This window comes from Triturus cristatus, chromosome 3_1, assembly GCF_964204655.1.
Source record: "Triturus cristatus chromosome 3_1, aTriCri1.1, whole genome shotgun sequence".
NCBI lineage: Eukaryota > Metazoa > Chordata > Amphibia > Caudata > Salamandridae > Triturus > Triturus cristatus.
The window spans coordinates 802090163-802117082 of NC_140583.1; the positions used below are offsets into that span (position 1 = coordinate 802090163).

Sequence of the window (26920 nt, forward strand, 5' to 3'; positions counted from 1 at the left end):
AATGAATGCATTAGTAGCGTATGGTGAATGTATAAGTGCAGAACTATGAGGAAGTGCTGCAGCATCACACAGTAACCTCTTTAACTGCAGTGTGCTGTAGTACTTCCGAAGCACAGGGATGCAACATATGTACATAAATATGTTGCAAATCTATGCTTCTGTCTGCACGGCTGCTTAAACTGCAGCCATGTGATGACACAGGCACCCTTGCACCATAGTGCAAGGATATCTGTGTCATATGCTGTTTGTTTTTCTACAGGAAGACACACCTTCCTGCACAAAAACAATGAGAAAATGCATTTTTCTCCTTCAGTGTATGCTGAGCATTTCAGCATGCATTGAAGATATAAAAATGTGGAGAAATTAAAACAATTCTCCTTGTTGTGCTTTCCTACACCAATTTTAGAATGGTGCACCATTCACACACATATCGAGATTTATCATTTCTGATAAATCTAGACATGTGTCTTGTTCTATGAGTATTAAGTGCAATCATGCACAACAACACTTATAGAACACCCTTTCAACACCAAGTGGTCTACATGATGAGGTTGTATTTACATGGAGTATAAAAAGTGCACAGAGTGCCTTTTCCTCTCTTTGTAAATATGAAAGAGTATCTTACACAATAACTATGTTACAAAAAGTGACATATTTCCGTTTTTAAAATTCCTTGCGAATGATAAAAGGTAAGCACAGAGTTTTGTCTGCAAAGATGTTCAAAGAAGAATGATTGTAATAATTGCGGTCCTTCAATAGCTAAAATGGGAAATATTATGAACCCCTCAATTCTCTTTTTTTGCAGATGATATCTGATTATGGTCAGATTTCAAAACTACATAGGTATAAACAGAGTGTTTTTAGAAACATGTTTCAACTTTGTAGCTTCTTGCAGACCTCCTCATTCTGCATATTGAGACTTAGTTAAACTTACCTTCACAATAATAGGAATAAAAAATGGTACACATTTTTTTCACATTTTCATTCCAATCTAAATTCATAAAAATTGCTTATTTTAAAATTTTGGATCTGTGAAAGAAAAGGAAAAAAAAATTATAACATGTAATAATACATTTTTTACAACACATCATAATTTCCACAAAGTAATTTTTTTTGCCTTTTTTGCTGTTCTCAGAATATATTAAATTTCACTAAAAATAGTGATTTCAATTGTACTCATCACTTAACAGCGGGCAAAAAAAAACCAATCTCAAAGATTGTTAAAAAAAAAAACAACATGCTAGTCTCAAACTAAAAAAAAATATATATATAAATCACGGATATATAAAATGCATACAGCTAACAAAATTTTATAAGTTTAACTTACAAAAACTGTAAATGTTGTCGCTTTAAAATATTCACCGAATCTAAGGATGAATTTTTGGAGGATGCACCACGCCCACAACGTTTTCCTTCAGTGGTGTGGAAATGTTCTACTTATCTCGTGGGGCAAACAAAGACCAATGCCACCTTCGTCACGGGCAAGATTTGCAAAAGAGTTCTGTTACGAGGGGATCCTAACAAAAAATACTCGTGCGGCACGGCAAGTATGATGAAACACCTAAGGACCCTTCATCCAAACAATCTTGCACGAGAAGAGTGCAAACGGATGAGAAACACTCCTGTTCTGTATCTGTAAAAAAGAATCACAAATAAATGTATATTAATAACTTTTAAATTTATACTATTCCATTACTGTACAAACACATTTTATATAAAAACTGACTAAGAAACTATAGCCCTGAACCACAAGTGTGACGATCGTTAAAACACTACATGCATAGTGCATACTACTTTGAAGCAGTTCATGCCCTAAAGCCTACCTCACTAAAAGACTACATGCTAACTGACTAAATGATTACAGTACTATAAGGAGACACACTGGGTGAGTGACAGGGTGTTTGCTAGAAGTATATGAATACTAACTAGGGAATTGAAGGTGTGAAAGACAACTGTGTAGGTGATTAGAGGACTGCATCCATACTGGATAGGCATTTAAAGCAGTCCATGTGCTAAGGCCTGGCTCACTGCATGAGTACTTGGGTACTGACTGAATCATTAGAGTACAGCAAGGAGAGTGCCTAGGTGAATTTATAAGTGGTAGGCTTTTCGCACAGGGAATAGATTAGTACTTGGTACTGAATGGGTCACTAGAGGAGTGCAAAGGGAGTGACAGGATGTTTGCTGGACTGTATGAATACTAACTAGGGAATTGAAGGTGTGAAAGACAACTGTGTAGGTGATTAGAGGACTGCATCCATACTGGATAGGCATTTAAAGCAGTCCATGTGCTAAGGCCTGGCTCACTGCATGAGTACTTGGGTACTGACTGAATGATTAGAGTACAGCAAGGAGAGTGCCTAGGTGAATTTATAAGTGGTAGGCTTTTTGCACAGGGAATGGATTAGTACTTGGTACTGAATGGGTCACTAGAGGAGTGCAAAGGGAGTGACAGGATGTTTGCTGGACTGTATGGATACTGACTAGGGAATTGAAAGTGTGAAAGAGAAGTGTCTAGGTGGTTAGAAGACTGCATACATAGTGGATAGGGGTTTGAAGCAGTCCATGTGCTAAGGCCTGGCTCAGTGCATGAATACTTAGGCACTGACTGAATGATTAGAGTACTGCAAAGATAGTATCTTGGTGAATTTATAAGTGTTTGGGTTTTGGCACAGTGAATGGATTAGTACATGGTGCTGAATGGGTCACTAGAGGACTGCAAAGAGAGTTACAGGGTGTTTCCTGGAAGTGTATGGATACTGACTAGTGAATTGAAAATGTGAAAGACAAGTGTATAGTATGTTAGAAGACTGCATGCATTCTGCATAGACATTTGAAGCAATCTATGTGGTAATGTATGGTTCACAACATGAGTACTTGGAAACTGACTAAATCATCAGACTACTGCTAGGTTAGTGCCTGGGTAAAACTTTTAAATTTTCAGTTCTGGCACAGTGAAGAGAATAGTACATGGTACTGCACTTTAGTGTCAAACCCTGACTCATTTTATCAATGCATAAGCAAAGAATAGCTTCTAAAGCTACTAAAACTTGACAACATGACCGATTTTAAAACAGTTATCTGTCATCAAATACACTATGTTACCAAATGCTTCTCTCACAATCCTTACCCAAATGTACACAGACTCACAGTGTGATTTTAGACAAGCAACACTGTCCCTAGCAGTTTACCAAAACTCATTCACTAGTCTAGAAGAGGTAATGATACTGCACACAATCTACATATTTAAGTACAGCACATTAGTGTCAAAGCATGACTCATTTAATCAACGCATAAGCAAAGACTGGCTTCTAATGCTACTAAAACTTGACAACATGACAGGTTTTAAAAGAGTTATCTGCTAAAAAATACACGATGTTACCAAATGCTTCTCTCACAGTGGTTCCCAAATGCACACAGACTCACAGTGTGATTCTAGACATCAACCACTATACATAGGAGTTTACCAAAAATCATTCACTACTGTGGAACTGATAAGGGAACTGCACACAATGTACATATTTCAGGACTGCACTTTTGTGTCAAAGCCTGACTCATTTAATAAAAGCATAAGCAAAAACTGGCTTCTAATTCTACTAAAACGTGACAACATGACAGGTTTTAAAAGAGTTATCTGTCAGCAAATACACAACGTTACCAAATACTTCTCTCACAGTGGTTCCCAAATGCACACAGACTCACAGTGTGATTCTAGACAAGCAACACTATCCCTAGCAGCTTACCAAAACTCATTCACTACTGTGGAAGGGGGAAGGGGACTGCACACAATCGACATATTTCAGTACTGTCAAAGCATGAATCATTTTATCAATGCATAAGCAAAGACTGGCTTCTAATGCTACTAAAACTTGACAACATGACAGGTTTTAAAAGAGTTATCTGTCAGCAAATACACAATGTTACCACATACTTCTCTCACAGTGGTTCTCAAATGCACACAGACTCACAGTGTCATTCTAGACAAGCAACACTATCCCTAGCAGCTTACCAAAACTTATTCAATACTGTGCAAGGGGTAAGGAGACTACACACAATCTACATATTAAAGTACAGCACATTAGTGTCAAAGCATGACTTATTTTATCAATGCATAAGCAAAGACTGGCTTCTAATGCTACTAAAACTTGACAACATGACAGGTTTTAAAACAGTTATCTGTCAGCAAATACACGATGTTATCAAATGCTTCTCTCACAGTGGTTCCCAAATGCACACATACTCACTGTGTGATTCTAGACAAACAACACTATCCCTTGCAATATACCAAAACACATTTCTTCATCTAGAAGAAGTACTACATTTTAGTATAGAAACATAACATAACTCATTTCACAAATTCATAAACAATGACTGGTTTCTAATTCTACCAAAATATAAAAACAGCACAGTTATCTGTCTGCAAACACATGAAAAACACAAATGCTTATCACAGAATGGTTTCTACATGCACACACACTGTCAATAAGATTGTAGAGAAAAAAAGTACTCCCTACACTTTAGCAGGAGAAATACATTAGTCTGATCAAAATAGTCTACATACATCCCCTCACAATTAAATAACTCACCTTTCAAGATGTTTTGTAGATTAAGAAGTATATCAGTCACACACCAGATTTTCTTTTACAGAATCTCTGCACTGTGCACCTCTCAGCAAAAACAAAGAATGGAAAAGTTTCCCTTTCATTTTCCACACATATACATGTAAACATCAAATCACAATCCTTCACACATAAACTCAAAAGCAAACACACATTTCTATTGGTTAAGCATTTCAACCCTTTCCAACTGAAATACATTTCAACCCTTCCCCCAATCTGCCTTCTGCCTCTTACCATAGAAACAGGTCATGAAACACTGCACTGAGCACACAGGTCACAAGTTCAGCACACAATGTTGCTAAACAAGACAGGAAGTGTGCTTGACTTTTCAACATATCAGCTTATCATATATAATGTTCCTTACAATCTGTTTTTGTTAACCAATAAGAATCATACCTTTAAAAAACAGAAATATACACCCTACCTTTCAGTGTAGAAAGTGGTCATACAACCAATGATTTCTTGTCTTTTTTCAAAAAAAAATTCCGTGGATCCGCGCACCCAACGCGAGAGTATCCGTGCACCCAACGCGATAGGATGCGCGCACCGTGCGCGCATTTCACCATTTAAAAAAAAAAAGGGGGGCCCAGGGGGTCCTTCTAGGACCCCCTAAGCACCTCTAGAGGGTCAGAGTATTTCCACTCTGCCCCCTTTATACGTTTTACACACTTATTCCCCTTGCTTCTTCAGCCTCGCTTCTACCGAGGCAGAAAATGGCCGCCAACAGTTCCTGGTTTCGAATGTAGACAGACACTCGACAGCCAATTAGCATTCAGCGCGCGATCGGGAGGGTGCGCACTCGGTTTGGGGAGGGTGCGCTCACGGTGCGGGTAGGGTCCGCGGATCCTCCCCGGCCATAGATATTTATGTACTTTTAACTCTAATTTTCTCAGTAACTACTGAACGGATTCACACCATTTATGCAAAAGGCACGAGTCTGAACTGAGGACTACCTCTTTGCCAAATTTGGTGTCATTCCATTCAGCGGTTCGGGCTGTAGCTGCGACAACAGATCCTATGGAAAATTGCATGGGGAAAACGCATTTTGGGACCCCCCTTTTTCCTCGGCCCCCGCTTGACGAATCACCACAAAACTTTCAGGGTAGGAGCAGAGCGGAGCTGGCCAATAGTTTGGAAAATTTCGCGAGGATTCGTCAACTGGCGCCAGACTTATTGGGAATAGAGGAAAATAGGTCCTAACAATAACTATCTACTGGCGCCCGCCAGTAGATAATATATATATATATATATAAATATATATATATCATACTCCGGCTTTAATTTCCTTACGCGAGTTGCACTCTAACACCAACTGAGCGTCGCAATTTCTTTTTTTTCGACAGTTGGAGTCAAAATACATAATACGACTACGAACAAAGACCCCGAGAGGCTTGAATAACGATGAAGAAATGTACATTCATCTATAATGCAGAAACTGAGACAAACACCAACAAGAAAACTAAATGAACAATCATATAAGTAGTAATTGTACCCGTATATTAATTGGCCATGAGCGAAGAGATACTAATCTAAAACAAGCAGCGGACAGCAAAACTAGAGACAATGAAGTGTTACTATAACCTAAAATCACCATACGTGAATCACTCTAGATTTGAGATAAACACTCATATATTTATCTCTGTATTGTTGTACTATACAAACTGTATTAGGTCATGTGAACAATTAATATACTAGAAATGCTATGAATTTGAAATGCGAATACGAAAAATGTTAGCGCTGTCATTGGGACATTATGTAAAAAACTACAATTCCCAGAAGTCAATGGGGTTGTTTTTTAATTAGCAGTACTACAAAACAGATGAGGAGAGTAGTGTTTCCCTACCGTGACAAAGGCTACAAAGCCGAAACGCGTCGGTTCAGAGACTGGCTCTGTCTTTGTAAATAAAAGCAAAAGAAACCAAGGATTGATGTGTGCGACTAAAACTTTGTGGGGGAAAAATAAATAAATAAATAAAAAAAATAAAAAAAAAATATATATATATATATATATATGTGAATTTTACATAATTACAGTCACCAATGCGTAGCCACAGTTAGGTCAGAGTTGCCATAGGAAGAGGGTTTATTGTTTCACTACTTACTGTGGTGCAGTTTCACAAATCTGCATGAAACGTTCTCAGCATTTTGATTGCACTGTTTGTTCTAGCTAAAAACCTCTGAGATATATGTAGTCTGCCAGAGGTGCAACCAGACCCAAACTTCGGGATGGCTAGTACTAAACAATGGTGTTGAGGCTACCATTTTACATACTGGGGGCAGAGACGTGTGGAAAAGGCATATGTGCCTGCACGTTCTTTCATGCTTCAGCACATTAAAGCCACATCCTTTGTCTTCTACATTGCATTTCCTTGAGACACTGAGCACAGCTGGAGCTCAGAGTGTGTTCACCAGACCTGCAAGTTTCTGATCTCTGCAAGATGGTTAGTACCAAGCGAGCCCATGTGCATATCTGAGCACAGAAAAGAAAGCACAAAAGGCTTACTGCATAAGTGCATTTTCTGATTAAACGTAGCATGAATTGCATAATGATAAGAAGCTTCCAAGGAACAAGAAGTTGTGTGTGGGGTGAATCTCCCAATGTGCCCAAGAAAGTGCACCCACACACATTGAGAAGCAGACTTGAGGTGTGAAGACTAAACCAGGATAAAGAAAATCGTATAGGGCTTCTAACTGACTGTGACAAAATGAGAGGAGCTCACCAACAGCTCAAAAGGAAGGAGTATCCACAGAGAATAATAAGATGGATACCTGTTCACAATGTACAAGCATGCACATGTTGGTATTTCTATAGCATGGACCTAGCCCGAGAGCAAAAGAGCACTGGACATTATGGGAGGTGATGAAAAGTGATACAAAGTTGTATTCATCAACTGGTGGTATACATCTTTTTGTTACACACTCTTACACTAGTATCTCACACATTTAAATTTTAGGCACATTGGGATTAAGTGATTTCCCAAACTGGACAATTTTCAGTCAACGCCAAGCTGGATTCAAACAAAGGTCCTCAAATCGACAGCTTAGCCGCGTGACCACATCTCCTTCCTTAGCTGGTGTAATAGAACTTTCAAAAAAAGCTTCAAACATTCAATTTCACCTATGTATGTGAACACTCATATTCTGTTGATGTTTTAACGTAGCCATTGGGTCACTTTCTTCACGCTGGCTAGTGAGTAGACCGGATGCATATTATTTTGGTATTTTTGGTTATACATGAGTTGCACCAAGTTGATTTTAAACAATAGTTTAAAATTAAGTACATACACAGCATTTATAAAGGTTAACTGTGTAATCTGGTCCCAAATCATCATTGAGGGGTTTTGGTGATATCTTAGCCCCGGTGGTTTGTAAACGTCACCAGAAGCACGAGATGGCAATGACAAGGAAATGCGGCAGCATGGGGGCCCCTTTTGTGTTCACTGGTCAGCCCCTGGCTGAGCAATGACTGGCTCCTGAACACAAACATCTTCGGATTCCCCCCACCTCCCCATAATCACCCATGTCTTAGGTGCCTCACGATGATGAGGGTGCTGTTGGTGTGTGTCAGCAGCAGGGCTGGGCTGGCCGTACCGGGCATCGGCGTTTCACCAGGAGGCTGCAAATGTAGGGGCTGGTTTTGCAGCGGTGGGTGCCGGTTTTGCAGCGGTGTTGCAATATCATCAGCACACATAACAAAAGGAATAAGCAAGCGTTTCCAGGCTCCCGGGGCCAGGCAGTGCTTCCCCAGAGGCTGGTCCAAGAAAATTGCCAGGGTTGCTTTGGGTGCCAAGCAGGGGTGAGAGGGTGAAGGTAGGGCAAGAAAGCAGGCTAAAGTGCGGTTAAAACATCACCAGTGGTATGATTATGAAGGATTACACCACTTTAAACTAGCAAATCTGACAGAAACGAGCACACCGGGAGCAGACAAGGCTGGAGCAAGATGAGAGGGGCGCTGCTATCTGCATAACTCTAATGCACACACCTCCGTGCGCGCCTCAGAATATGGGCGCCCTGGGCCCAGCTCACCCATGCTTAAAGCCGGCCCTGTGTGTATTAGCTGTTTGTGGTGTGCCTTGATTCATCATAATATACATGACCACACCAATGCTCACTTTTGCCACACACTCCCTTGCTCTTTCTTGGCACTTGCTGCCAGTCCCTCTGTCAAAATCTTTTCTTCCGGTGTTTGAGCAGGGCCTCTTTCTGTGTGCTCCAGCACAACCGTTTCCCTGTGTCCCAGCGCGTGGCCTTTTCCTTGCGTGCCTCGTCCCGGTTTTGGCTTCACACACTTCATCTAATTGTAATGACATGAGTAATCAATATGTTTATTGACACAAGAACACAGGGCTATTAGTGCCATTCAAAACATTTCACTTCCACCTGGAGGACACCAGCGCATGTACACAATGATGTCTGTGCCAGTGTGAGAGAATTGTGTAGATTTGCCTGGATTTGAAAGGGTGCATCTGAAGGCACGTTTAGCTGAAATCTCAACTCTTTCAATTAGGGATTTTCCAGTGTATCCCACATAATATGAGACCTTGTTTTGGTGACAAAAAGTTGCTGCACACCCTGGAACATATTCCTATTAGCTTATATTTGCTTATTAACGAACATAAAATCAATTTGGAAGGGTAAATTGAAAAGACGACTTAATTTTTCTCAATTATAAATCTACTAGGATATAGAAAAAAAGAATGTCCCTCAATGTGCAGCTCTGGGCAACAATCTTGCTTAATCTCCACAACGGCCCCCCCGCGGCGGGATGCCTGACTTTCACCTTGGGGATGCCCAGTACGGGTTATCTCACAGGGAAAAACCAGGACGGGTTCCCAATGCAAGCGCCGAGATGCCCAAGGGTAAGTCGAGCGCTATATAAGAGCACACATACATACATACAATGTCGTACAAAACGCTACGATTAAAATATCGTGCAATAATTAAAGCAGGTGGGCTGTCTTCGACTGACATTTAAGATGTCATAGGAAGAGTGGAAATATTTATGTGACATTGATTAAAGGGCGAAGTGATTTTTTTTGTGACCTGCCCTAAATCCATCGATTACGCTCAGTCACCAGCTGTATAGAATTCAACTGCTTTTCGCCACAATTTAAATCCAGTCCATCCACAATAGATCTCTCTGCAGTGTCTGGTGCTACCTTAGACCCTCAACCGCCTCAAAAGAGTGTCAGCTACTCTGATTGGCTATGAGAATAAGTAAACTCAGGGGCTAATCAGAATGGGTAGAGCAACTTGGGAAGGATGGGGCTGAGGATCACAACTACCTGTTGTGATCCTTGGCCTGCATCAAGAGTACTCCACCTGCGATGTTATGGGTTCATGGAGGCAGAGGCAGATCTCAAGAAGCATTGGCAATGCCAATAAGTCTGTCTTTAATGTGCTGCATCATGAACACTAAAGAATGAAACTCACTCCATATTCACATGGGCACATCTCTCGCCTGCACTGGCACAGACTCACGGATCACCTTGCAATCATGTAGGCATGCTGCTCACCATGAAGACACAAACTGTTTTCTCCTGCAGTTATACAACTCTCACTTACACACCACTAACCTTGCACATGCCCTGTAGACACACACCTCATACCCTGCACTCTTACACACACTCTCCTCTGAACCTGCACCCACCCACCACTGAAACTGGCCTGTACCCACCCACCGCTGACCCTGGCCTACACCCAGACACCACTCACCCCAAACCAGACACCACTCTTCCTGCACTCACACCACGTAAGCAACCTGTTCTCCCTTCATTCCCCCACCTGTCATACTTGATATTCACACACTTCTCACTCCATGCACACCCACCTTTCACTTTGAACACTCACAAACCGCTCACCCTCTACTCATACACTTCTCACCTTGCACACTCATGCACTTCTCACCCTGTGCACTCAGACATCATTAACCTTGCACACGCGCATACCTCTCAAATTGCACTCATACACCTCACACTCTACTCACACAATGCTCTCGTGCGTACTTCTAGTCCTGGACTCACACACCACTAACAGACCTCTCAGACTGACTGCTTGCCCTAAGTTACACACCACTGAACCTGCACATCGCTCACCCTGCATTCAAACACCACTCTCCATGCACACTCATGCACTGCCTATCGGCCCACTCACCCTGAACTGACATCAGTCACTCTGCACTAATACATTGTTCAACCTTCACAAAGATACCACTCATTTTGCACAAAGACACCACTCATCTTGCATTCAGACACCACTCAACCCTCAATCTGCACCCACACACCTCTCACCCTGCACTAACACCGCTCATCCAGCACTTATAATCCTCATCCTCAAATACTTCTTACCCTGCCTTCACACACTAAGTCACCACTCAAGCTGTCTACTTGCCCTGCACTCACTCACCTGCCACACTGCACGTACATCTCTCAGTTTGCACACTCACACACTGCTCATCCTGCACACACACCATTGAACCTACACTCACACACACACCACTCATTGTACACACACATCACTCACCTTGCACTCACACAATGCTCAACCTGCATTCAAACATCACTCCCTCTGCCCTGAAACACCATTCACCTTGCACTTGGACAATAGCTATCCTGCATACTCAGCCTCTACTCATATATTACTCACCCTGCATTCACACACTACTAATGTACTTCTCATGCAGCACTCCCTCACTGCTCACTCTGCATCCACCAACTGTTCACTCTGCACTCACCCACCATTTACACTACACTCACCTGCCTCACAGTGCACTCACCTACTGCCTGCCTTGCACTCACTCACCACTCACCATGCACTCACACACATGACTCATGCATCTCTCACCATGCTCTCACACCTATCACTCTGCACCTACACACCACATCCTGCATTCAAATAGCACACCTTGCTCTCACACACACTCTTCTCCATGCACATATGCACACTGTTTGACCTACAAACACAGTGCTCCTTCTGCACACACTTACACCATTCATCCTTCACAGTCACAAACTTCTCACCCTGAATGTTCACACACCGCCGATCCTGCATACTGAACAATTGCACACAGACACTGATCAGTTACACACTGTTCTTTCTGCACACTAACCCTGCACAGACATCTCTCATCCTGCATTCGGCACTGCTCATTTTGCACTCAGGCACCACCTGTGCTGCACTCATACACAGTTCAACCTGCACTTACACACCTCTTAACATGCAACCTCAAACATCTTAATGTGCACTCACACCACTCACCGAGACACTGCGCTTGCATCCCTCACATAACTCTCCCCTTGCAGTTGTACCCCACCAACACCTACCCAAATTAACTGCACATCATACACTCACACCTCTCATGCTGAATGCACTCACCTCTCGTCCTGCACACCCGCACTGTACTCAGACATTGCTCACCTAGCACTCACACTCCTTACATGGACTCACACAACTCTTCCCTTGGACTCACACACCTCTCATTGCACCTATATACCTCTCACACCCAGGACTCACCCACCTCTCACCCTGCACTCACTCACTGCTCACCATGCATTCACCCACCACTCACACAGCTCACCCTCTTATCATACTTCATCATGCATTCACACATACCATTTACCCTGCACATTGACACATGGCTAACTCTGCACCTATACACAAAGTTCACCCTGTGCACACACATACTGCTCACTCTGCACATGCACACACTGATCACCTTCTACTCACACACTACACACCACTCACCCTGCACACTCAAACACTGCTCACACTGCATACACTCACCACTGACCTTGCACCCTTGCTCACCTCTCAAATTGCACTTGAACATCTTAAACTGTCTACTCAAACACCACTCACCATGCACTCACCTGTCTCCCCATGTCATCATGCACCTGCACACACACATTTCACCCTGCACACTCACACACTGCTCACCTTGCATACTAACTGTTCACCCTGCACTTACAGCATTGACCCTACACACACACAGCATTCATGCTGCACTCACACACATCTCACCCTGTAGTCAGACACCACTAACTGTGTTCTCAGACTCCACTCACCTAGCCCTTAGAAATCTGCCATCCTGCACCATCATCCTGCACTCAGACATTGCTCACCATGCACTACAATAACTCACCCACCTCTCATATTGCACTCATAAACCACTGATCTTGCACTCACACATTGCTTACCTTACACTCACACTACTCACCTGTACTGGACCCTGCTTACCCTGAACTGACCTTGCACTCACTTACCGTTCAGGTACCTCTCATCCAGCACTCACTCACTCTGCACTCATCCACCACTCCTACTACACTCTGTCAGCACCTACCAAGCACACTGAACTTGCCTACGTCTCACACTGTACTCCACCAACCACTCACCCTGCACACACACACGACTTAGCATGCTCTTATACACCAAACATACACTGCTCACCCTGTAAACACTAATTTACAGCTCACAAACACACTCATATGTTGCTCACTCTCTACACATGGTGCACCATTCACCCTGCACACTCACATATTGCTTGCCCTGCACCCTGCACACTTACACACTTACACACCTCTCACCCTCTACACTTAGCACCCTGCACTCAGTCACTACCCACCCTGAGCACTAATGGTCCGCTCATCTGCTAACTCTGCACACTCACCCTTCACTCAGACACTGTTCAGCTTACGTTCAGACACTGCTCATGCTGCAAATAGACATCAATCACACTGCACTCATACACTGCTAACCTTGCACTCACACATTTCTCACCCTGCACCCACACACCTCTTGCCCTGCACTGACACCGCTCATCTTTTACCACACCATTCACACTGCACTATCACCGTCCTCCTTGCACTCACCCACAACTAACACGTCCCTTATGCTGGCCGATACCCTGCACCCACATTTACATCCCTCATCCTACACAGTCCTGCAAAAGTCACTTTGTACATTCACAAACTGCTCAATCTGCACACCCACAGACCATTCACCCTACAGCAAGGCACTTCCACTCTGCACTCAGACAGCTCTCATTCTACACACTCACACTGAATTCATGCACCCCTCAACCTGCACGGGCAGCACTCACACTGTACTCATATGTTGCTCACCCTGCACCCACACCCTACACTGAATCACTTTCCACCCTTCACTAATACACCTCTCACTGCACTCACACACCTCCCACCTTGCACTCATCAACTGCTCGCCCTGCACTCATTCACTGCTCACCCTACACATACTCACCACTCATACACCTCTCACCAAGCACTCACTGACTTCTCACCATGCAATCACTCATCTTCCAGCTCACACTCAACCAACATTCCCCCTGCACTGAAAAACCACTCTCCATGCATGCACACACCACTCACACAGCTATCTCCTTGCTCTCATATCACTCACCATATATTTTCTCACCATGTATTCACACACCGCCTAACATGCACTCACACTAACCGCTCATCCTGCACTCACACACACCACTCACCCTGCAATCCCACACACTGCTCACCCTGTACACAGACAGCTGAACCATCACCATACACACACTCCGCTCACCGTGAACATACACACAGCTGAACCTCCAAGCACATACCCAGTCAAACAGCACTCATAAACCCCTCACCCTGCACACCCACATCCTTCTTCTTGCCCTGCACACTCACAGTGCTTACCCTGTGCACTCACACACTCCTCTCCTTGCACACTCACACATTGCTCATCCTGCAGACTGATCACCCTGCACACGTATGCACCATTCATTCTACACTCTCACCAGCACCCACACACCTCTCATCCGGCACTGATGCTGCTCACTGTTCACATCCCTGTCACCCTACTCTCACACCACTAAAACATGACTCACGCTGACTGTTCACTATGCATACACTGACACTTCTCATCCTGCAGACTCATGCACTACTCGCCCCCACACACACAAATCACTCACCGCACCCTGCACGTTTACTACTCACCCTGCACACTCATCACTGCTCACCCAGGCAACAAGACACTTGCACCCTGCACTCAGACACTTCTCATCCTATACACTATCACAGTACTCAGAAATTGCTCCTCCAGCACACACACTCCAGTAACCCTGCACAGATGGTGCTTACTCTGCATCGACACTGCTTTCAATCTATTCACGCACTGGTTACACGTTTCTCACCTTCCACTTGCACAGCTTTCCCTCCACGCACACACCTCTCACATTGTACCCAATCATTCTTCACCCTGCACTCACATCACTCCTCCTGCATTCACACCACTAACACATGCCTCACCCAGCAGCCACTCACTGCTCACTTAACACTCACTCACCCTTTACCCTGCACTCACGAGTGTGAAGCAATTTGTCGTCGCATGTTACACTTCAAGCTGCAGGCAGCATAGCATATTATATCTTATGTCAGCTATCAAATAAAGGCAGTCATTCTAGAAAAAGGAAAGAAAACACACAATTTTCTCAAGGATTGTCATTATAAGGTATGTGAAAATGCATGCAGATGATTACAGCTGCAGGTATCCCATACTAATGTCTAGTACACAACTGCATTCTGAAGTCGATGATGGAAATGGGATGGGGCTGAGACAGCAATACAGTGTCACATTCCCCCTTACCGTGTTCCTTCCAGCTGAGCTATTTTCAGAAAACGCACCCCATAATTATCTAATTAGCTTGGGAATATTGTTCAATAGTATTTAACTAGCATGTGCGTGAGCTGAAAGGAAAGCTCCTTTCCGTGTGAGAGACAACTGGCCACGCAATGTGATGAATATAAAAATAAACAATTATATCACAGCTGGTTTGAGGGTGAGTCCTCTGTCTGAGTAAAAACACAGAGGCTTATTTACAAGCCCCTTGCGCCGATTTTGCGTAATTTAACATGGGAAAAATGACGCAAAAGTGGCGCAAGGGGCTTGTAAATAAGCCCCACAGTTTTTGCCAAATCAAAATTGTAATCAGGTGACCAAACGTCTGGGTGGAACCACATTGCCTCTCTGTACAACTTCTGACAGCTCTTTTTTTATATCATACTCTGAGGTGATATCTGTGCTGTGAAGGTAGATTTAAAAAAAAAATGACAGATCCTACCTAGGAATCAACATGATCAATTCACAAACTTAAAACACTTGTTTCTCCCACCAGAATTATGATTTAATTATTTCATTACACGTATATTCCTATGCATGCACGTGGTGCTCAGTATCTTGTGCAAATGTGTCTCTGTTTGCCGTGGCGCATGCTGCACAGTATAGAAGAGGGCTGCACCAAAACTCCATTGGCTAATGCCGGTGCACTCGGCTAGCCTTCAATTAATCAATCAAGTAGTATTTGTATAGCAAGGCTAATCACCGGGGGGAGGAGGGTATCCAGGCGCTGTGCTGCAGGTATCAGTCGAAGAGCCAGGTCACTGCCTTCCTCCCTGCCTCCTGGTTCAGCCACACCATCTCACTCTGGAATTGAACAGGGTGACACACTGGATGTATGTATTTGTATGTATTTAATGCTTGTTAAGCGCAACTGTCACCCAAAAGGGTATCCTGGCGCTGAGACCGTGTCTGACCATCAGGAAGGTGTATTACATTGCTCTTGGGAACAGGTAGGTCTTAAGATCCCTTCTAAAGGAGAGCAGATCTTGACTACTCCTCAATGTCAGAGGTAGAGTATTCCATAGCGTGGCGGCTGTATAACTAAAAGCGCGGCCGCCCATCCTCACTCTATTAATCCTGGGAATCCTCACCAGGAACGCCGAGGAGGATCTCAAACGTCTGGCAGCTTGATACCAAGAAAAAAGATTTTGGAGTGGAATTGGTCCTAGTCCATGCAGAGCCCTGAATACAAGGCATAACGCCTTGAAGGCAATCCTCTGCTGGACCGGCAGCCAGTGCAGATCGACTAGAGCTGCAGATGAAGAAGCAGAGCGCGGCCGAGATAGAGCCAATTTCGCAGCCATGTTCTGGATCCTCTGCAACTTTAGGATCAGGATCTTAGGAGCTCCCAAAAGTAGTGCGTTGCAGTAGTCTAACCTACTGAGAATAGAACTACACACTGTCTCTGCCCTGGCTCTCCGCGGGAATATTGGTAAAAGTTTACGTAGGGCACGAAGCAGACCCATGCAGGTCGCCGCAGTCTTATTTACGGACGCGTCCAGCTGTAAACTAGGTTCAAACAAGACTCCTAAATTACGAGCCGATTCTGCGGCTTCCACTGAGCCCGGAATAGAGGTTGGCCAAAAGTTATCCGGTAACACGCGAGGAAGATGGTCTCGGGAACAATGGAGTACCTCCGTTTTCGATCCATTAAATTGAAGAGAGTTAGCTCGCAACCATTCTGCTGTGGCCGACATGCAGCGGTGAAAGGTGTCCCTCGAGACTGTCTCAGCTCCCTCAAATGAAAAAATCAAATGAGTGTCATCGGCACAGTTGATGACTGATATGCCGAATGACTTGATCAGATCTATCAGGGGTCGGAGGTATAGATTAAAAAGAATCGGACTGATCGCTGACCCTTGGGGGACACCATGATTCACCTGTCGTATGGCTGATCGAAATGGTGGCAATGCCACAGCTTGCTGTCTGTTGCAGAGATAAGATGTTAACCAACTTAGAGCCAGGCCGTTTACTCCCACGTTTTGAAGACGGCCCAAGAGAACCTCATGGTCGACCGTGTCGAACGCGGCCGACATGTCAAGCAGCACTAAAAATGCTGACTTACCCCTGTCGACACGCGTTCGAAGATCGTCCAACACGGTGACCAATGCGGTCTCAGTGCCGTGGGCCGGTCTGAAGCCAAATTGGGCTGCATCCAGACAGAAGTTAGTTTCCAGGAAGTTGGACAAGGCTCTCGTGACCCACCTCTCCAGAATTTTTATCGCAAATGGTAGAAGCGAGATGGGTCTATAATTAGCCGAGCATAGAGGGTCTAGAGAAGCCTTTTTTAGCAATGGTGTTACTATTGCCAGCTTCCAGCTGTCTGGAACTTGCGCTGTCATCAATGACTGACAGAAGATAGAATAGAGTGGAGGAAACAACTCATCTTGAAATGCCTTCCAGATCTTATGAGGCATTGGATCGAGTGGTGAACCTGAGGATACGCCATTGGCAAAGGCACAGAATTCCTCAAGCGGGAAAATAGGAAAACAAGACATCTGAGAGGAGTCTACCTTGTTGTTATCCCATACGGGCGCCAAGTGGCCAGGGAAAGCCAAGGAGGAAGATAAAGACGGCACAGCCTGTCCAGATACTGAGAGTCCGTTCAAAATGGTCCTAATTTTCTCCTCAAACGCGAGGGCCAAAGAATCACAGAGTTCCTGAGAAGCTGGAATGGCTGGTACTGTGCAGGACGGATTAGATAGGTTATTAACCAGCTTGAAAAGAGTCTGCGATTTATTAGAAGCCTTCGCCAAAGTGTCTTCTAAGAACTTAGCTTTAGCACTTTTTAGCTGGGACTTATAAACCTGCAAGGCCACTTTATATGCTGCCCTATCCAGCTCCTTATATCCTCTCCTCCAGGTGCGCTCAGCCTGTTTACAGAGGAGCTTGTGCTGTCCGAGATCATCAGTGAACCAAGCATTGGCACCTCTAGGTCTGTCCCTCACCCTTCGCAAAGGGGCCAATTCGTCCAGGGATGTCAGAATTTGCTGACAAAGGGCAGCATAGCTCTTGTCCACGCTGTCTTCCACCAGAAAAGCCCTAGGCAGCAAAGTAGGTCGAATCGGCTCCCTTAGAAGGCGAGCCCATTGTCGATTAAACTTAGTGCCGCCCAGGTTGCTTAATTTTAGCGGAGCAGGCAGAGCAATGGACATATTGATCAATGAATGATCTGTCCAGCACTGATCCATGACTTCTTTCACTACAACCAATTCCTTCTCAGCGAATACCAGATCTAAGGTATGCCCCTTAACATGCGTGGGTAACAGGACCAGCTGTGTAAGTTGAATATTGCTACACGCTTGGCAAAGTTCCCTATAGGCCAGATCATGAGGGCCAGAGGGCCAAAGGTTAAAATCACCCAATACTAAAAGTTTTACATGGGAGTTTGAAAGGTCATAGATCAAATCGACCAGGGACTGAAGACCTGTTGTGGTCGAGGAAGGAGGTCTGTAGCATAAAAGACCTGCCATCAAGGATGCTTGCGTTGCAGCAGGCATACAACTGAGGATGAATGTGTGAGCCCTGTTTTCCTTTTCTCTTCTCTTCTCTTCTTTCCCTCTTTCCTCCCATGCATCACTCACTGGCTTAACCCAGCTGTCTCCCCTGCTTGCTTCGGGCTCTATTCTTCCTTCCACCCATCCCCTGCTGGTTTTTCTTGCTTCTCTGTCCTGCTTTCCTCCTGCTTGCCTACTAAGCACTCCAATGTCACCCCATCTTGTACACTAACTCATAGTCTCTCCCAACAATTAGACGACCTGCTGTGGGCACTCTCACAGTTGGCACCACCCCGGCCTGGAATACTGGTCAGTCATTCTAGCATCGCGCCACTGCCAGGACATAAAATATACGTTTCTGTTAAATGGACAGCTGGCCATAGGGTGAGTCTGTGTCAGCATTAATGTGGTTGATGTCCTTGAAGTAAAATTAGATGTTGCTCTAACCTCCCAGCTTTATATTTTGCGGTGCACATTTTTGAGAAATTTAAAAAAGAAAACAATGACGCTGTCTCGTAATCTTTAACGTTCTTTCAACCATTACACGAATTCCAATGAAACTATAGGAATCCGAAGTGTCTTTCTGCCCTCATTAGAGCATTTGGCTTCTTAGAAACTTTCTCAACAACAAAAGCTATATATTTTTGGCTTTTATTAATAATGAAGCCAATTCCATCACAGTAACCATGGAGATTTTTCAACTGAAACAGAGGAAAAGTGGTAGTTAAAAGGAAGATCAGAGGATCTGCCTTGTTTGCTTACACGAGGGGGTGCCGGTGCTCCCTCCGAGCACAAAGCCTTTTGGAGAGAAACATCCTCACTGTCTCAGTGTGCATGGGAGGCCAGTCTGACACAGGTCAAATAACATGGACAGCAAAATACAGACCTGCTTTAAATCATTCAAATGAATTAGGCATTGACTGATGCTTGCTCTAGATTTTCCGGGTACAAGTTGAATTAGTTGAATGAGTCATTTCTGCTGATGAAACTCACTATCAAAGCAACATTTGAGGTACGACCGTTCTGTGGACTGGACAGCAACACAAATTTAGGTATTCTGATTTTTCAGATGAATTAAAGGCCTGACACACATTATGAGGGACAATTTAAGTGTTTTTCCTAAGTTTTGGAGAAGTAAGCGTTTTAAAAAGGAGTTTAAAGGGTTTTGAAGGATTTGGATATCTTGACCATTTGAGATTTGCAAATTGTTTGCTAAGCAAGAAAACCAAAAAAGAAAGGTGTATATATGATGAGGGATCCTTTTCTCCCATATTCCCTTTCTCATTCATGGTTTAGAGTTAGTACCGCGGATCTGAGTGATCTCTTACAGCTGTCATTTTAGGACAGGGGCCACACCCTGGACTCCTGGTAATGGAGAGGGCCCTCAAAGGGCCCCTCTGGTTTACATACAAAAAACATAAGATTTGAAGACTCTGGGGCCCTTTTGAGATTCTTAAAGAGGCAGCTGGGATCCCACCTCACAAGCCAATTTAGGTGTGGGGGATTTGCAAATCCCATAAAAGTATCTAGTATCAACTGACAGGGCAAGTTTCAGTCCCGAGTTCCACAAACCCATGGCAAGCTTCACCTACCAATGTATCGACATTTGAGGATTCACAGTCAGTGATTTGGAATTATGGGGCATATTTACAAGCCCCTATCGCCACAGGAACATCACTTTTTACGATGTTCCAGTGGCAATAGGGCATTCGCCTTTATTTACAAGGCGGCGTTAAGCCACTTAACATGGCTTAACGCCACATTGTAAATATGGCCCCTTTTCATGCTATACTTAGTGTGAAAGGGGTGGGCAATGGGTGTTGCGGTGAACGTTCCACCACAATACCCATTCATTTTGATACTTCCCCCCCATTTGCAAGGGTGGAATAAATAGGATGCAGTGCTAAAATTAGGACCCAAAAACCTGGTCTTAAAATAGCGAAACAAGGAGAAATGCTTTGTTTCTCCTCGTTTTTGCTATTTCTAGTTGTGCTGCATTGTGCAACACGCATAGACACAGCAAAACACCATGAATGTTTGTTTATGAGCAGGAAGGTGTCCTTTCCTGCACATTAACAAGAGTTCCTGTGTTGGTGCTAGGCAGCTACATTTAGCGCCAGCGTTAAGGGAAAGGCAGGGGTGCACCGTATTCTTGAGAATATGGCGCATCCCTGCGTTTGGAAACTGTCGGAGCTCGTAGGTAGCGACCCTTGACCTTCTGGTAGGTCGCCCCCCCCCGCTGCAGCGCCACCTGCACCCCCGCTGTCTGCTGCGGCCGGTGGAATTCGAGGCCCTCCACCACCCGCAGGCTTCCACCTGCGCCTCATCCCTGGTGGCCAGTGGTGGCCTTAGGTACGTTTTTCCAGTGTTCCATTGCTGCCTGTTGGCTTGTATCCTGATCGCCGCTCTGCTCTGTGCCCCCTGCCCCCCGCTCGCCGCTCTGCTTTGTGCCCCTCCTATTTTGTATTGTGCATCCTGATCGCCGCTTTGCTCTGTGCCCCCTGCCCCCCACTCGCCGCTCTGCTTTGTGCCCCTCCTATTTTATATTCTGTATCCTGATCGCCGCTCTGCTTGTGCCCCTTGTATTTTGCATTTTGTTTTCTGATCGCCGCTTGCTCTGTGCCCCTTTGCTTTTATACACCTTCGCTCCTCTGTGCCCCACGCCGGTCTCCCGTCCTCCGCCCCCGCCGCTGCCTCCCCTGCGGCCCGCCCCCTCCGCGCCCATTCGCCACACCCGTCCCTCGCCTCCCGCCTCCCAGCTGCTCCTCCCTCCCCATCTCCCCATATAAGGCGGTCGCTGCGCGGTGAGGAGAGCGACCCTTGACCTTCTGGTAGGTCGCTCCCCCCCCGCTGCAGCGCCACCTGCACCCCCGCTGTCTGCTGCCGCCGGTGGAGTTCGAGGTCCTCCACCACCCGCAAGCTCCACCTGCGCCTCATCCCTGGTGGCCAGTGGTGGCCTTAGGTACGTTTTTCCAGTGTTCCATTGCTGCCTGTTGCCTTGTATCCTGATCGCCGCTCTGCTCTGTGCCCCCTGCCCCCCGCTCGCCGCTCTGCTTTGTGCCCCTCCTATTTTGTATTGTGTATCCTGCTCGCCGCTTTGCTCTGTGCCCCCTGCCCCCCGCTCGCCACTCTGCTTTGTGCCCTTCCTATTTTATATTCTGTATCCTGATCGCCGCTCTGCTTGTGCCCCTTGTATTTTGCATTTTGTTTTCTGATCGCCGCTTGCTCTGTGCCCCTTTGCTTTTGTACACCTTCGCTCCTCTGTGCCCCGCGCCGGTCTCCCGTCCTCCGCCCCCACCGCTGCCTCCCCTGCGGCCCCGCCCCCTCCGCACCCATTCGCCACACCCGTCCCTCACCTCCCACCTCCCAGCTGCTTCTCCCTCCCCATATATGGCTGAAGGCACGCCTGAGGCAAGCCTGTCTGCGCCCGTCTGCGCCTGGACCGCGTCCAGCGCCAGAACCCCTGGCCCCCGCACCTGCCAGGACGACCACCTCCGCTACGACGCCAAGACCCTCATCGCTCTCATCCCAGGAAGAACTCACACCTGCTACAATGCTGCCCCGAGGCGCACCCACGGTCCTTTCACCTGCCGGAACTGCAGCTTCTCCTGCCACGAAAGCGCCAAGACACTTACCACAACGGAAGACAACCAGCTCAGATGCATCCTGATCAACACCTGCTCCGCACACAAACACGCCGTCGAACTCTGGGACCTACTCGACACCACATCACCGGACGTCGCCTTCCTGACCGAGACCTGGATGAACGAAGCCTCCTCGCCAGACATCGCCATAGCCATCCCAGACGGGTACAAGATCACCCGCAGAGACCGCACCAACAGGGCCGGAGGAGGAATCACCATCGTCCACAAAAACAGCATCAGGATCTCAACAAACACCACCGACACCCTCAGCACCGCCGAACACATGCACTTCCAGATCCACACGAACCCAAAAACCTCCTTAAGAGGCACCCTCGTCTACAGACCTCCAGGACCCCGGCCTCAATTCTGCGACTCCATCGCCGACCTCATCAGCACACACGCGCTGACCTCCACCGACTACATCCTCCTCGGAGACCTGAACTTTCACCTGGAGAACGACAACGACAGCAACTCCTCCACCCTGATCGACAATCTCGCCAACCTCGGATTGAAACAGCTTGTCACGACGCCGACCCACAACGCCGGCCACACGCTAGATGTCATCTTCTCCTCAAGCCCCCACGTCACCTTCAGCCACGCCTCCGAACTCACCTAGACAGACCACCACTGCATCCACTTCTCCTTCCGAAAACCACCCACACACCACCGCACCCTACAGACCCCCCGCCGCCGCTGGGACAAAATCACTGAAGAACAACTACAGACAAACCTCGCACTCAACCCCCGATGACTCCAACTAACCCAGATGAAGGGGCACTCGCCCTCGAACGCTGGATGAACAACTGCGCCAACACCATCGCTCCTCTGAAAAGCCCCACCAACGCAGACACCAGCAGAAGAGTCAGCTGGTTCACCCCGGAACTCCTCAACTCCAAACGCACTTGCCGAAAACTGGAAAACATATGGCACAACGAAAAGACGCCAGACAGCCGCACCACCCACAAAGACGCCATCCACAACCACCACCACCTCATCAGGTCCGCCAAAAGAACTTCCTTCACAGCCCGCCTTGACAACAACGCACACAACAGCAAGGAGCTCTTCACCATCGTGAAGGAACTCTCCAACCCCAGCTCCAACGCGAACGACATCGCACCATCACAAGCCCTGTGCGACTCCCTCGCCACCTTCTTTCACCGGAAAATCACCGACATCCATGACAGCTTCAGACCCCGGATGACCCCTACTGACCACACCGCACCGAACCCACCGCACCCCACCGCCCACGACACCCTAACAACCTGGGCCAATGTGAACATCGAGGACACAATGAAGACCATGGAAACAGTCCACTCCGGATCCCCATCCGACCCCCTCCCGCACCACATATTCAACAAAGCCAGCAAGTCCATCGCTCCCCACCTGCACAAAATCATCAACCTCTCCTTCGAGACCGCCACCTTCCCTGAGATCTGGAAGCACGCAGAGATCAACGCCCTACTGAAGAAACCCAAGGCGAACCCGAGCGACCTCAAGAACGTCCGGCCCATCTCCCTGCTTCCGTTCCCAACTAAGGTTATCGAGAAGATAGTAAACACCCAGCTCACCCGGCACCTCGAACAACAACATCCTTGACCCGTCCCAATCAGGATTCCGCAGCAACCACAGCACCGAGACCGCCCTCATCGCCGCCACGTACGACATCAGGATCCTGCTGGACAACGGCAAGACGGTGGCCCTCATCCTCTTGGACCTCTCCGCCGCCTTCGACACCGTCTGTCACCTCACACTACGCACACGCCTTCACGACGCAGGGATCCATAACAAGGGCCTGGACTGGCCCACCTCCTTCCTCTCCGGCATAACGCAGAGAGTCCGCCTCCCCCCGTTTTGATCCAAGGTCTCCGAGATCATCTGTGGCGTTCCTCAAGGATCCTCCCTCAGCCCGACACTGTTCAACGTCTACATGGCACCACTAGCACTCTTCGCCCGACAGCACGACCTCAACATAATCTCCTACGCCGACGACACTCAGCTGATCCTCTCCCTCACAAAGGACCCCCTCACCGCAAAATCCAACCTCCACCAGGGAATGAAGGCTGTCGCCGACTGGATGGAGGACAGCTGCCTGAGACTGAACACAGACAAAACGGAAATCCTCATCCTCGGATCCAACCCCTCCGCATGGGATGACTCCTGGTGGCCCACATCACTGGGGTCCCCCCCGGCCCCCACCGACCACGCACGCAACCTGGGAGTCGTCCTCAACTCAAAACTCTCCATGACCAAACAAGTCAACGCAGTCTCCTCCACCTGTTTCAACACCCTCTGCATGCTCCGCAAGATCTACAGATGGATTCCGACCAACACGAGGAAAACAGTCACCCAGGCCCTAGTCAGCAGCAGACTCGACTACGGAAACGCCCTCTACGCCGGAGCCTCATCCAAGCTCATCAGCAGACTACAGAGAATCCAGAATGCCTCCGCACGTCTGATCCTCGACGTCGCACGCCGCGACCACATCACCCCCCACCTGAGGAACCTGCACTGGCTCCCCGTCGACAAAAGAATCCCCTTCAAACTCCTGATCCACGCACACAAAGCACTCCACAAAACCGGCCCAGCCTATCTCAACCGTCGACTCTCCTTCTACGTACCCAACAGGAATCTCCGCTCCGCTGACCACGCCCTGGCCACGGTCCCACGCATCCGGAGAACCACTGCCGGAGGCAGGTCCTTCTCCCATCGCGCCGCCAAGACCTGGAACACCCTTCCCCTCTACCTGCGACAGACCGAAGACTTGCTGACCTTCAGGAGACAACTCAAGACCTAGCTCTTCGACCAATAGCAGCAGCACCCCCCCCAGCGCCTTGAAACCCTTACGGGTATGTAGTGCGCTTTACAAATTATGTGATTGATTGATTGATTGATTGATTCTAGGCTTAACGCCACTCTCTGACAGTTTCCTAGTAAATATGCCTCTATGATTCTTGGTGAGGAGAGGAATGGGTCAGAGTAGTTTGCCCTGTACCCGGGCATGATGGTTGCTATGGATCCACAGTGACAAAATAGAATGTGCAGATTCAAAAACATTTAAAAAAGAAAGTCATGTTCAAAAGTCCATCTCCATGAGCCAATCCTTATTAGTAGTGGGCAGCTGTGCGCAGCTGTGGTTAGATGTGTTGGGATTGGTGCAGGGGCTGGCTGAAGGCCACACCCTGTGGCCATCCCCACTGTGCATGGCCGTGTGCAGTAATGCCCATTATTTACAGATTAGATGAGGTTTAGGGTGAGGTGGAGACCGAGTGAGAATTTCCTCATTACACTATAGCTTTAGAGATGAGATAAATTCTGCAGCTGAATTCCAGACAGTGTGACCACAAACCTGGGTTGCAATCCCAATTTACACACCAGACCAATTTGTATGAATCTGGGCAAACAACATTATGTCCTTGTCCTCCTTGTCCTTAACCTCAAATTATCGATACACTTACAAGTAACTATATCCAGATTTAATCCTACACACACACCTTTATTCATATGTAATTTTATAGAGTGTAATCCAAGTCATACAAGAATCTCTGCAACAGATTTATTAAGTCAATGAGCTTTCTTACTTGAACACAAACCTGTTACCTGCATCTTACACGTAGTGCTCGGCCGTAGGCACAGATAATGACTGGTAATGGTGATTTGAATCTGTGACCTGAGAATGCACAAAGATCACTACAACAAGTGTCACTATCACCTAAACTATCTTATTAGTGTTATACCCATAGGGCCTGCTTTAGAGTTTGGCAGGTGAGTACCCCGTCTATCAAACTGACAATACACTCACTCTATTTTTAGGCTGAGCGTAAGCGTACAACCTCTTGTATACTTTAGTACACATATATCTCTGTGGGTCAAATGCCACTCCTTGCTTCTCATTTGTTTGTTTCAATGTCCTTTAAAAATCCTTGCTTACTAGTGGACAGTCCTGCCTCTGTGTCCCTCCTTTTTCCTTCAAGGAGCAGGGACTTAGTACCATATCATTACGCTTCTGTTGATCTGCTTGTGGGGGACTATTTTATTATGTTTTCCACCTCGTGTTACCCTGTGGCTGCTCTGACCCCTAACTGCTTACATTTTATTGCAGCATTAACCCTCTCAGTACCTTCCATGTGGCTGGAATTCTTTTGTATTCTTCCTGAAGAGAGCTCCCAGGCTGGCTGGAGGACAGCCGCCTCAAACTGAACACAGACAAAACGGAAATCCTCATCCTCGGATCCAACCCCTCCGCATGGGACGACTCCTGGTGGCCCACATCACTGGGGTCTAACAAAATCAATGCCGCCCTCCCTCCCTGATCCACCGCTGCCCTGATCTCTTCCGTGGCTTTGATAAGAGCAGACTCAGTGCTATGTCCTGGCCTAAAGCCATATTGAGTGGGGTCAAGCACTTGCGTCTCATCCAGAAAGTGACTAAGTTGTCTATTCATAGTTTTCTCCACCAGTTTCGCCGGTAAGGGGAGTCTGGAGATAAGACGAAA

At 46.6% G+C, this 26920-nt stretch overlaps 1 long non-coding RNA gene across 1 annotated transcript in view; it reads left to right on the top strand.

Annotated features, from left to right (window-relative positions):
* LOC146861068 (uncharacterized) overlaps positions 1-26631 on the top strand; it is a 63910-nt gene extending 37279 nt beyond the window's left edge. Inside the window, exon 3 of the long non-coding RNA XR_014978907.1 lies at positions 26528-26631. This is a non-coding gene — a long non-coding RNA (uncharacterized LOC146861068). The remainder of the gene's footprint in view (positions 1-26527) is intronic.
* The last annotated feature ends 289 nt before the right edge of the window (positions 26632-26920 follow it).